Raw genomic sequence first — 14214 nt, forward strand, 5'->3', positions numbered from 1 at the left:
TTGTGGAACATACACCCACACATGCATGCACCCACTCACCCACCCACACCTAGACGCAAATGCATGCACACATACATACATACACACCACACTCATAACCACACCAAAAAAAAAAAAATTACCCATAACTACACGCACATACACATACACACCTTTGTACAAGCTTTTTTTTTCGTAAGCAGTTGGAAATGGGACAAAAACATTACCATAAAACCCTTAAGTTAACTTTCAGTTTTTATTTTTCTATTTGTTCCAAGAATACCAATTCAATAGTGGATTCTTTATCTACATTGGTCCTATTGGTGGACCTATTGATGGATTCGCCATAAACAAACCCCTGATTTTTGCAGCTATGCAATGTAGATGCCTCCGCTTGTATTAGCTGATCTATTTCTTGAAAATTTTATTACGAAAGAAAGAGTTATGTAAAGGTATTTTTTCAATAGTTATTTTGGGCATGAAGATAAATTAGTGGGAAGTGGGAAAAGAGAGGTTGATCAGTAACCATATGTTATTTATTAGAATTTTTTACATGTAAACCTCTAACTTTATATCAAAACACGTATAAACTCCCCTTTTGCAAACCTTACAAAAAGGTCCAGCAAACTTAATACCATCCCTTGGTTGTTAATAGGTGAGAGGAAATTTCCATTTCATCTTCAATTAAAAAGTGAAATTTAAAAGGTAATGTGAAATTGCTATTTTACTCTCAACATCTTTTTCTTTTCACTAAAGGTCATTTGTATTAAGCAAAAAGAGAGAGAGAAAAAAAAAAAAACTTATTAACTTACAATGAACAAAAAAAATTGTGATTTCACTTCTTTACCTTCCACAATGCCATCAATAGAAAAGAGGTCACCCAACACATAGAGTATCACTCATAAAGGCTAACGAGCCTCCTAAACAGACATCTACCCATTACATCATTACTCATCCCTTGTAAAATAAGAGCAGACCACCTAATGACTTGTGGTGAAGAATGTGACTTTGTAGTCGATGAAGCAATATAACCTGCAATCAAATTAGTGTCTATAAACAATGGAGGAGACCAGGCAAAGATAATCTTGCAGATGCTACCATTTTTGTTTTACAAACCAAGGAATCTCCCCACATTGATTAAAAAAAATGAAAGCGGCGGATATTAATATGCCTTAGCAAGAGTCAAACCCACGACGGCAAGACCTCTTCTCTAAGAGGTGTTGGTTTCACCACTAGAATAGCTCTGTCTTGGCGGCCAAATCACTTTCTACCCATGTACACCTTTTGTAACTACATATTTCTTGCATTTCTAACCCCTTCATCAACGCCTAGAATTCCTCCTAAAAATTCATTCTACTTCCTAAGAATGAACTGAAATGCCCTAACATTTGAGCGTCATCATTCCTAAAGGTTCCACCTGCACTTGATGGATCTGGATACCACAAGGAGCTGCCATCAATGTTAAGTTTCACCCAGTTTTTATATGGTTTCACATGGGCACCTTGTTTGGTGTCATCTTGATTTTTTTCTTCCTCTAAGATGCTTTGTCAACTACACACCATGACAACTACGGTAATGCATTAAAATAATACTATTAAAAGAAGTTCCAGTTGAAATGCCAGAGAGACAAATAACTCACTTGCTTTCTAGGGTGATTTTGGGGGTTCCTTGCACTTCAACAACACTCAATAACGCATTCTTGATCATCAAATCACAAGTATATAACCAGTTCACCATAGCTCAACTTAGATTCATGTGTACTTTATTTCAAACCATGGAATAGGCTAGGGTTTGTGTTGAAATTATGTATAAGAATGCTTTTCTTCACTTCCCAACTAATTTGCACCACCAACGTTGTCCCTTTAACAATTTCATACATTCTTTGGTGGATTTTTCACTATTCATCTTAGATTGAACACTTTCTTGGTTTTTTTTTCCTTCTAGACAAAAATGCAATTGGATTTTCAGTTATAATTGTTTCTTTTTTCATCTAACTTACATCAAAACATGACCCAAATCATCCAGAATACACCTTACACCAAATTTGTTATTTTTTTCCTCCAAAAATTACTATTTTTTCTCTTTTCCAAAATACGGCATTTTGCTGAATTTTTCTTCTCTATTGATCTTCTTCTTCTTTCCTACTAGGTCCACTTCCATGGCACACAGAGAAGGACACCATGGACCTATGCATGGTAGGGGGTATGCACCGGTTCTAGGGCAAGGTGTCGTGTGTCCTGACCACTTCGATTCACCACATGCAGATGACTTATACCACACTTTCTTTGAGAATTCTTCTATTGAGTACAGGAGATTAGTCATTGTCGAGGACAAGAAAACCTTAAGGATAGAGGAGAGGTTCCAGGCTCTAGGTTGGGAGAGTCTGTCGTACATTGACGAGTCGGTCTATCCCAAGTTAGTTAAGTATTTCTTTAGCAACATGACCTACGAGATGGGGAGGATGGATAGGGCGGATGGCGTCTAGTGGTATCCACGAGAGTAAGAGAGACTCCCATCCACTTGACTACTAAAATTCTTGCACATATTCTCTGCATGCCACACATACTGGACCAACGTTGATGGGTCCCTTTTGCTACATAGGAGAGTGATTATCTCATGCCTTTTGAGTTCCGTACTATTTACTCAGTACTATGGGATGATGGGAGCTGTGGTCGCATTCAGAGTGCTACACGTATGACCCCATCCACATGTGTACTTGCTTGCATTGTGGGCAGGAACATAGTGCCCAAGGGAGCACATCACAATAGGATTACAACGATGCAAGCTCTTAAGGCTTTCTCCTTCTACGTGGGCCACCGCGTAGACTTGGCCTATAATTTTAGAGAGCCATAATCTACTGAGTAGTGGAGCCAGGGTTTATGAACCTTGCAATCGGGCAACTTCTCACTCGCATCCTCCGTCACTTCAATGTTAGCTTGGAGAACACTGAGGTACCACATTGTGGTTTGGGTGAGGTCATCAGGAGGCCTTTGATTTCCATGATGGGCCTTCATGGACACGTAATGTCACCGGAGTGCATAAATGCAGTGGATCAAGGTGAGGAGGATGATCAAGGTGCTCGTGCCAATGATGAGGTTCAGGCAGATGAGCAGGAGGATGAGGATGATCATGAGATTTTGGAGGAGGATGATGATGATGATGTCCCAATTGGACAGGTAGAGGTAAGTGGTCCATCACATTAGGCATTTCTAAATTAGCCCACATATTCCACATAGTGGTCTAGACTCTTCACTATATTGGAGATGATTTAGTCTCAACAGGTTGAAATGGGGACCCGCTTGACTCAAATGGATGCTCACCTAGCTTAAGTTGAGGAGGAGGTCCGAGCTACACACACACAAACAGATTAGTATAATGCATGATTCCAGGAGCATCTGCCATGATTGATTACTAGATAGAGAATTTTGACTTAGATTGACATCAGATGTAAATTTTTTTGTTTAGCTTATGGCAATATGTAAAGATTTTCTAGGATGATTAATGGAAGTCATTATTATACTTGTCACGCTTCATTTATTATGTGTTATGAATTCCTTTTCATGTAATGTGCACATTTGTTTCACCATAATTATTGTATATTAACAGGTTAAATGTTTTATGCCTTAGTTTGGTTTGATATATCTAATTCTTAGTTGTACCTATAATTCACTCTAGTGTAGTTGAGTCACTTCCGAATCTATGACTCAAGGATGCTCCACCATTGTGTTTTTCGGGTAGGATTTACATGAAATCTTGCTCTGATACCACTTTGTCACATCCACTCAGCCTATAAACATCTACCCAAATACCTGAGGGAGTGATCCACATCCCAATGATCAGGTTTCAGGCAAATTGATAAACCATTCCCCACAACAGTATGTTGTTCCATTGGCTAAAAATGAAGGTGTTGTCATTGTTGGCAACTTAAGTGAGAATATTGAGATATTTGAGTGGTTCATTAGTTGGGGTCAAATCAAGTTGGTTCAGCCAAGTATTGGAGCTGATTCAACCAATGATTATTTGATATGAGCTTTTGATATGTTACAACAACACACAATGGGCTTTGATATGGTACAGCAACACACAAAAAGGTAGGCTTCTTTAGCAATTATTTTTAGATTAAAAATAAATAGGGCTTTATTGTGAGAAACAGAGAGTGTGGGAGAAGAAGATTTGAGAGAAAAAAGAAGATGTTGCTGAAACTGTTTTGAATCTTTCTTCCTCTATATCTTCTATTGCTGAAATTTTGAAAGAAGAAGCTGCTGCTATTGGAAGGTTTGTATTTTGAACAAGAGGAAAAGCTGCTGTTGGAAGGTCTGCATTTTGAACAAGAAGAAGAAGTTGTACTGGGTATTTTGTTTAATCGGTTATTCTTTTACTGAACATGAGAGAAAATGTAAAGAGAAGGAAGATGAAGATGCAACCAGGTATTCGGAAATTTTTTTTCCCCAGAAAACAAGTGGTTTATGGTTGAGTTCTATTTCTGGAAAAAATTAAAAAAAAAAAAAAAAAAAAAAAAAAAAAGAAGAAAGAAGAAGAAGAAGATGTTCCTGCCTGACTTTTAAGAAAAAGAAAAGAGGGGAAAATGGTTGTTGTTACCAACATTCAAGAAAGATATTTTTTCTGAAATTGAAAAAGAGAAAGAAAAGAGAACTGCTGTTGTATACCTCAAGAAGAAAAATTAAGAGAAGATGTTGTTGCTGCTTGATTTTTAAGAAGAAGAAAAGAGGGGAAATGGTTGTTGTTATGTGCATTCAAGAAAGAAAAAGGGCTGTTGTTATCCTCTATGTATGAAAAAAAAAATATAGCAAGATTGTGTTTAAAATAGAGAACAGAGGTGCGTGCGCACAAGTTTGTTTTTTTAAAAAGAGGAAAACTGAGAAGATTGAAAAGAGAAAGAAGAATTGGAGACACTAAAGAAAACAAACAAAAAAAACAAAAAAACAAGTCTTGTTACCATGCATCTTACACAAGTTGAGGTAACCCGTATTCACAATTCTTGTCTATTATTTTCTAGGCTATGTTTACTGATGAAAAACCTAGATTATGAATGTAATTTGGGGAACTTGAATTATTGTTTTACATTGTAACCTAGCAAGTTGGAGCTTGTCTAAGGGGTTGGGGTTGGTGCCCTTGTCTGAATTGCATTTTAGACTAAAGCAGGGATTGGTGTTCCTGGACTGTTGTAGCAGTCAAAATATCTAGGAGTGTTTTGAGTAATATACAAAAACCTAGGTAGGGTATTACTCCGTGGACGTAGGCAGTTTGGCCGAACCATGTAAACTCTGGTGCATTGTGTCTTTGGTTTATTTTTTTGGTTGCACATATGGGAATGCCTTGATTGCAAAGTGATGGTATACTGTCCTGGTAGATCCACCACATTGTGGTGTGTGGTGGACGTATCCTTGTGTAGTTGATAGCTATGAGATTGTTCTAATCAATCTTGTTTTGAGATTAAAGAAGCTTTACATCAAAGCGAATTTTTTGAAAACACTTGATTCATCCCCCCTCTTAGTGTCAACCGGCGAATAACACAGTATAATCATGAGCAATAGTAAATCAAAGTCAAACATTCATTTAAGAAATACATCATATAATAACGGATTTCAGAAGTATCTTAAAACCAAAACCAATGCAGAAGTGAAGTTAAGTTGTAATAATCAAACTAGAAAAAAGGTCTTAAGGTTACATCAAATATCTTTCCTTAATCAAATGATAAATGAATATTTCAAAGGTCTCTGTGTCATGAAAGGTTTCAATCTTCTTATGTGTCGGACTAATTTTGGTAAGCATAGTTGTGACACGCGCACTCGTCACTGTGTAAGTTGTTATCCCTGTAATCCTGTGTATCGTACGGATCAGACATCTGCATGTTGTGACCTTGATACACGGCATCAGGGATTCAAGATCTGCAATAAGATCTAAAGAAAAACAACATCCATGAGGAATGAGTACAAAAGAACTCAACAAGTAGTTCCCATACATCTATCCGTCATTGAATTCACATATCCATATATAATTATCATGCTATGGTATGAAATGCAATGCAGAGATGCTCCTACACTCTAATTGATGCAAGTCTTGATAAGGTGGACATGCATTAAGATAAGACACCAGCCTCCTCTAGGTAGGTCTCGTCACTCTGATCTCTCATGGGTTGGGTAATGGTTTTGAGATCCCGAGTAAGGGGTAAAGTCATCCCTCTCGGATCATCTCCATGATCGGGGTTTAGGTCACCATTCTCTCACCACTCCATTGGTTTGAAGACTGCCACGTGTTAGGGTATTACCTAACCCAATGCATAGTCATCTACTTTAACATATTACTCAAGGTCTAGATATAATGGGAGAGCCACAACCTTGAGTAATATGTTAAAGTAGATGACTATGCATTGGGTTAGGTAATACCCTAAGATTGATTTTTTTCTTCTTCTCAGTTTTCCTTTTTTTAAAAAACAAACTTGCTGCACATTTGTTCTCTGTTTCAAACATAGCCTTTCTACATTTTTTTTTTTCCAGACACAGGATAATAGCAGCCCTTTTTCTTTCTTGAATGCAGGTAACAACAACCATTTCCCCTCTTTTCTTCTTCTTAAAAATTAGGTAGCAACAACATCTTCTATTAATTTTTCTTCTTGAGGTATACAACAACAATTTTCTTTTCTTTCTCTTTTTCAATTTTAGAAAAATATCTTTCTTGAATGCAGGTAACAACAACCATTTCCCCCTCTTTTCTTCTTAAAAATCAGGCGGCAACAACATCTTCTCTTAATGTTTCTTCTTTTTCTCTCATTCTTTGTTTTTCTTTCACTTCTTTCTTTCTCATGTTCTGTTTTTGTTTTTTTTTGGTCCTTCCAGAAATAGAACTCAACCATAAACCACTTGTTTTCTGAAGAAAAAAGAAGATATTTTGAATACCTGGCTGCATCTTCATCTTTCTTCTCTTTTGATTTTCTCTCCTGTTCAGTAAAAGAATAACCGATTAAACAAAATGCTTAGCACAACATCTTCTTCTTCTTGTTCAAAATGCAGACCTTCCAACAACAACTTTTCTTCTTGTTCAAAATGCAAACCTTCCAACAACAACAGCTTCTTCTTTCAAAATTTCAGCAATAGAAGATATAGAGGAAGAAAGATTCAAAATCGTTTCAACAATATCTTCTTTCTCCCACTCTCTAATTTTTGGCTCTGTAGAAGATGATTTTTTCTGTTTCTCACAAAAAGCCCTCTTTATTTTTAATCTAAAAACGATTGCAAAAGAAGCCTACCTTTTTGTGTGTTGCTGTACCATATCAAAGCCCATTGTGTGTTGTTGTACCATATCAAAAGCCCATATCAAAGAATCATTGGTTGAACCAACTCCAATACTTGGCTGACCCAACTTGATTTGACACCAACTAATGAACCACTCAAATATCTCAATATTCTCACTTAAGTTGCCAACAATGACAACACTTTCATTTTTAGCCAATGAAACAACATACTGTTGTGGGGGAATGGTTTATTAATTTTCTTGAAACTTGATCATTGGGATGTGGATCACTCCCTCAGGTGTTCGGGTAGATGGATATAGGCTGGGTGGATGTGACAAAGTGGTATCAGAGCAAGATTTCATGTAAATCCTACCCGAAAAACACAATAGTGGAGCATCCTTGAATCATAGATTCGGAAGTGACTCAACTACACTAGAGTGAATTATAGGTAATACTAAGAATTAGATATATCAAACCAAACTAAGGCATAAAACATTTAACCTGTTAATATACAATAATTATGGTGAAAAAAAATGTGTACATTACATGAAAAGGGAGGAAAATTTATTCAATTGTAGAGTCATTCAAGGCTTGGAAACACCAGGCTTCACAGTCTCCTTTACGGACTGCTTGGATTAATGGATGTTGTTTACTTTTATACTTTCTTTGGATGGTCCACAATCAAATCCGGTTTGAAAATTTATATTTTAGGATTGATGAGGTGGTGACTTTAATTTTTTCAGACTTAGTACAGTTTGGCTTTAAAATGGATGGGAAAAAAGTAACTCTTGCAATTTTTTCGGATGCAAGAAGATTGGGCCTTCACTTCTTTGTCTTTAGTGCTGCTCCTCCACAAGAAATTTTTTGGTGTCCTGCTGCAGGATGGGTAAAACTAAATATTGATGGGTCTTCTTTAGGCAATCTAGGAAGGTCTGGTTGTGGAGGAGTATTTCGAAATGAAGTTATTGTGGTGGTTTTCAATTTCAATATTATTTTAGATGTTAAAACCAACTTTGAGGCTGAATTGGAAACTTTCATTCACGGATTACGTTGGGCAAGGCATTTACAAATTACAAAGTTTTGGGTATAAATTGATTCAAAAGCTGGTGACTTTAATACAATAGAAGAAAATACCTTGGTATATCTTTCATATGTGGAGAGAGTTACAAGAAAATTTGTTGACTATAGATTGGAAGATTTCACATTGCTATCGTGAAACTAATACAATGGCAGATTTTTTGGCAAATTCGGCAGCTAGGTTAGGAACTTCTGATATTAACATTCCTTGGTCAGCTTCAATCCTTAATGAACTTGATGTGGATGCCTCTAGACATTCTAGATTTTTTTTTTATGAGTTAATGGTTTTCTAATCTGAGTAGGAGCCAGTGAGGAAGGGTGTATTAGGGGCAACAGTTGTTGCGGGTAAGGGAGGTTGGTTCCTTATAAGGTTTTTATTGATGTATTTTTAATATTTCTTCTTCGCTCAATATAATGATCCTTTTAGCGAAAAACATAATAAATGATGCGAGACAAGTATAATAATGACTTCCATTAATCAACCTAGAAAATCTTTACATGTTACCATAAGCTAAACAAAAATATTTACATCTGATGTCAGTCTAAGTCAAAATTCTCTATCTAGTAATCTATCGTGGTAGATGCTCCTGGAATCATGCACTATACTAATCTGTTTGTGTGTGTGTAGCTCGGATCTCCTCCTCGACTTGAGCTAGGTGAGCATCCATCTGAGTCAAGCGGGTCCCCATCTCAACCTGTTGAGACTCAATCCTCTCCAATATAGTGAAGAGTCTAGACCACTATGTGGAATATGTGGGCTAATTTAGAAATGCCTGATGTGATGGACCACTACCTCTACCTGTCCAGTTGGGACATCATCATCCTCCTCCTCCTGCTCATCTGCCTGAACCTCATCATCGGCACGAGCACCTTGATCATCCTCCTCATCGTGATCCACTGCATCTATGCACTCCGGTGACATTACGTGTCCCTGAAGGCCCATCATGGAAATCAAAGTCCTCCTGATGATCTCATCCAAACCGCAATGTAGTACCTCAGTGTCCTCCAAGCTAACAAATGGAGGATGCGAGTGAGAAGTTGTCCGAATGCAAGGTTCATAAACCCTAGCTCCACTACTCGGTAGATCATGGCTCTCTAAATGATATAGGTCAAGTCTACGCGGTGGCCCACATAGAAGGAGAAAGTCACAAGATTTTGCATCGGTGTAATCCAATTGTGATGTGCTCCCTTAGGCACTATGTTCCTACCCACAATGCGAGCAAGGACACATGCGGATGGGGTCATGCGTGTAGCACTTCGAATGCAACCACAGCTCCCGTCATCCCATAGTACTGAGTAAATAGTATGGAGCTCAAAAGGCATGAGATAATCACTCTCCTCTATAGCAAAAGGGACCCACCAACGTTGGTTCAGTATGTGTGGCATGCAGAGAATACGTGCAAGAATTTTATTAGTCAAGTGGATGGGAGTCTCTCTTACTCTCATGGGTACCACTAGATGCCATCCGTGTCCATCCTCCATATCGTAGGTCATGTTGCTAAAGAAATACTTAACTAACTTGGGATAGACAGACTCGTCAATGTACGACAAACTCTCCCAACCTAGAGTTTGGAACCTCTCCTTTATCCTGAAGGCTTTCATGTCCTTGACAATGACTAATCTCCTGTACTCAATAGAAGAATCCTCAAAGAAAGTGAGGTATAAGTCATTTGCATGTGGGGAATCGAAGAGGTCAGGACGCATGACACCTTGCCCTAGAACCGGTGCATACCCCCTACCATGCATAGGTCCATGGCGTCCTCCTCTGTGTGCCATGGAAGTGACCCTAGTAGGAAAGAAGAAGAATAAGATTAGTGAAGAAAAATTCAGCAAAATGCCTTATTTTGGAAAAGAGAAAAAATAGTGATTTTTGGAGAAAAAAAATAGCAAGTTTGGCGTAAGGTGTATTTTGGATGATTTGAGTCGTGTTTTGATGTAAGTTAGATGAAAAAAGAAATGATTGTAAGTGAAAATCCAATTGCATTTTTGTCTAGAAGGAAAAAAAAAAAAAAAAAAAAAAAACCAAGAAGGTGTTCAATCTGAGATGAATAGTGAAAAACCCACCAAAGAATGTATGAAATTGTTAAAGGGATGACCCCACTCTTCTACTCTTCTACTCTACCATAGTCATCTGTGTTAGGTCACCACTCTCTTCCCTCATGCCTCTCACCTTCTTGGTTCAGTATCCTCCAAAGTCTAGGGTAGTCGTATCCTATGGCACCAACCAACTTGGACCACGCTTCCGTAACCTTATTGGTCATCCACATATAATGGAATGGAATGGAAGCTCTTGTGTCCCCTCATGCCTCTTGCAATTTTGGGCATGCACCAACCATATACCACTGCCATGGTCACACGGCTTCAATTCCCATGCCATTAGGGTCATAACATTTTAGGGGTAATCCAAACCATGCAACTAGCATCCTAACATGCAAATAAAGTTACATATTCAATTCTAAGGTTCTTGGGGTAATGGTAGAGCCACAACCCCAGTGCAAGTCCAAATTCACATAAGACTATCCAACTCACAAGTATCATAATCAAACAATAATATTCTGTAATTCCAGAGCATTATGATAAAGCTAAAATCCTTAAACAACAACATACAAATAAACATGCAAGTTCTACATTATTCAAGAATATAATAACTAATATATGCATGTGAACATCATTACCTTATAATTAAGTTCACACCTTACAAAGAGAGTCGCAGGACGATTTCACACTTCCCAAAATAACCCTATTTACATGTTGGCGAAAGGTTAGAAATAAAGTCCCATGTCTAACACTGTTAGAGACAGGTTGGTTGAATAGAAACTAGGATAGGTGGGTCGGTTGAACAATACTAAGCATGGGTTGCCCCGGTAGACTAGGTCAATCAACCCATGCTCGAGTACAGACAGATTGCTTTTGATCAACATACAACTATAGGATTGGGTTCTAAACCACTTCTAAAACATATAGAATATTCTGAAATCAACAAAGAACACGATCTAACATTAATGGGCATTCAAAAACTCAAGAAACTAGAAACCTAGTAAATCGATAATAGGTCTTTTTTTGAAATCGATCCGGAAAGAAAATGGATGAAACAAAGTGAATAGGGATTCAGTAAAAAATACAACGAACAAATGAGTAAGGTTTTCTAGTACTACGAAACCCTCTAAAAGGTCTAACAGTAGTGAATGAAACATGCACGGGAATGATTAGGTCTATGGAGAAGAGTACTAACCTTAGAATATCGTAAATGCTATATGAAAAGCCTTGCGGATGATCCCCACATTGTCCTTCACTTTCGCAAAGCACTCCCTGACTCGTATTGATGTCCTTTGATGGCTACAGGTCATAATGCCAAGTTTAGGATCGAAAAAAATATTTAAAGGAGTCCCAAAATCAATATTCCAAACCTGGGTTGGTTGATTGGGGCGACCAGGCCAATCGATCCACTCCTAAAAACTTCATTCCAGGAATAGTTTTGAGAGGGGGGGGGGGGGGTTTAGCCCCTTGGCTTTTTGCTCTAGCTCCTAATCCTCATTCTAGTAGGTCTTACCTGACCTTTGGGACCTTCTAAACATGTCGTCAACGAACTCTTGATCCAACTTCCAAATCCGTCAACTTCTGGAGCCGATTTCCTTCCAAATTCCAACAACACTCCAATTCCCACGTTATTACCATCCACTTCCATTGGTTCAGACTCCAACCCAATGGTCTCTATCTGATAGCCCACAGTTGCCTTCTACTAGCATTCCGGATTCTCGAAGCTACAACACATGTTTACTAGTTAGGATTTTAGGGGATCTCATGGAAACTGCTTAGCATATACTCTTTCTCAGCAACTTAAAGGAAAAAGGCAAATATGGCGTTTGGATCATGGGAGCTGGTAGGGGTGATTCTATTGGCTCTTTACCCATATCCATGCTCGCACACATGGAAACACACACACACACACACCCACAACCACACTGACGCACCTTTTACAAGTCTTTTGCAAGCAGACGGAAATGGAACATAAACATTACCATACAACCCCTAAGATCACTTTGAATTTTATATTTTCCTCTTTGTTCAAAGAATATCAATTCAATAGTAGATATATATATATATTTTTTTATCTATGTTTGGTCCTATCTTAGGAGTTATTGATGGATTCACCATAAACAAACCTTTGATTTTTGCAGCTATATAATGCATATGCCTCTGCTTGTATCATCTGATCTATTTATCAAAAAAATTATTACCCAAAAAAATAAAATATTGAGGTTATATAAAGGCATTTGTTTTTTATAGTTATTTATGCCATGAGGGTAATTAGTGGGAAAAGAGAGGTTGATCAGTAATCATATATTATTTCTTAGAATTTTTTACATATAAAACCCCAACTTTGTATCAAAGCATGTGGAAACTCCCCTTTCTGCAAAATTTACAAAATGGTCCCCCAAACTTAATAGCATCCCTTGATTGTTAACAGCAGAGGGGAAATTACCATTTCATCTTCAATTAAAAAAAGGAAATTTAAAAGTTTATGTGAAACTACTAATTTACCCTCAACCAATTTTATTTTATTTTATTTTTTTTCGTTAAAGGTCATTTGTATTGTAACAATTGAAAAAAATTATAATGTACTATGAGCAAGAAAATTGTGACTTCCCTTCCCTACCTTCGACAATGCCATCAATGGAAAGAGGTCACCCAACACATAACAGCATCACTGAGAAAGGCTAAAGAGCCCTCCTAAAATAAAAAAAATACCGAAGTGGTTGAATCATTTTCTACCCACACCTTCTGTAACTGCATCTCTACACTATGAATTCCGCCTAAAAGATAGTTCTTCCTCCCAAGAATGAACTGAAATGCTCTAACATTTGAGCATCATCATTCCTAAAGGTATCACCTGCACCTGATGGGCTTGGATTCCCCAAGGAGCTGCCGTCAATGTTAAGTTTCACCTAGGCACCTTGGTTGGTGTCATCTTGATTTTTTTTCCTCCCTCTCGGATGCTGCTTTGTCATCTACACACTGACGACTATGGTTATGTATAAAATATTAGTGCTAAAGGAATTTCCAGCTGAAATGCCAGAGAACCAAATAACTCCATGGAAAAAGAGCCATATTCAGGAGGCAATAGATGAGTTCATACACCTATTACATTTTGCATGGCTCAAACAGTGGATAAGTTGCCTGCTTGCATTTGTCATTTTGATTAGAGAAATTCCAAATTTTGAGCCATTGCACTTGGCTCGCCTTGAAGCAGAAGCATTTGACTGAAGGTCTTAACTAGAAACAAAACACCAGATTTGCGATAAGATTCTTGGGGAAGATTATAATGTACGCAGCCTTACACTTGTTGTTTTCGCAAAGAGATTGTTTCCATACTCTGAATCCATGACCCGTTGGTCATGATGGAGCAAGTTACTTGACACAGGAAAGAGGCATTCCTTGGGAAACCTGCTGCAACTCCAAAAGTCCAACCACAGGAGGTATTATTTCCTTTTCTAAATTCATTGACATTTACAATCAAATTTACAAGAAACACTCTCAACAGAAGCTGAAGATGAAAATTCATGTGAAAAATGATCTAAAAATATATACAGTGCATCAGCAAGATGCAAAACCATACACTTCATTGTATCTGTGCCCCTATCAGTTGAACCATTTTTTCCCCCCAAAAAAACATAAGTCTCCACAGATTCAATCAACCTAACCCAGAATCCCTTTGAAAAGATTATAAAATAAAGACAGTAAGATGTCATGAAAATATGCAGGTGCTCTTTTATTTGGTGCTGCAACCTGGTTGAACTTCTGATTTTTGGTGCACCCATAAACAACAATATATGTAGAGATTAAGTGAAAATTGCAAGCTAACCATAGATGATATATATACTCATAGTTGCAACTTCACTTTTGGT

This window comes from Hakea prostrata, chromosome 7 (assembly GCF_041222555.1).
Source record: "Hakea prostrata isolate BN-2017 chromosome 7, UWA_Hpros_2, whole genome shotgun sequence".
NCBI lineage: Eukaryota > Viridiplantae > Streptophyta > Magnoliopsida > Proteales > Proteaceae > Hakea > Hakea prostrata.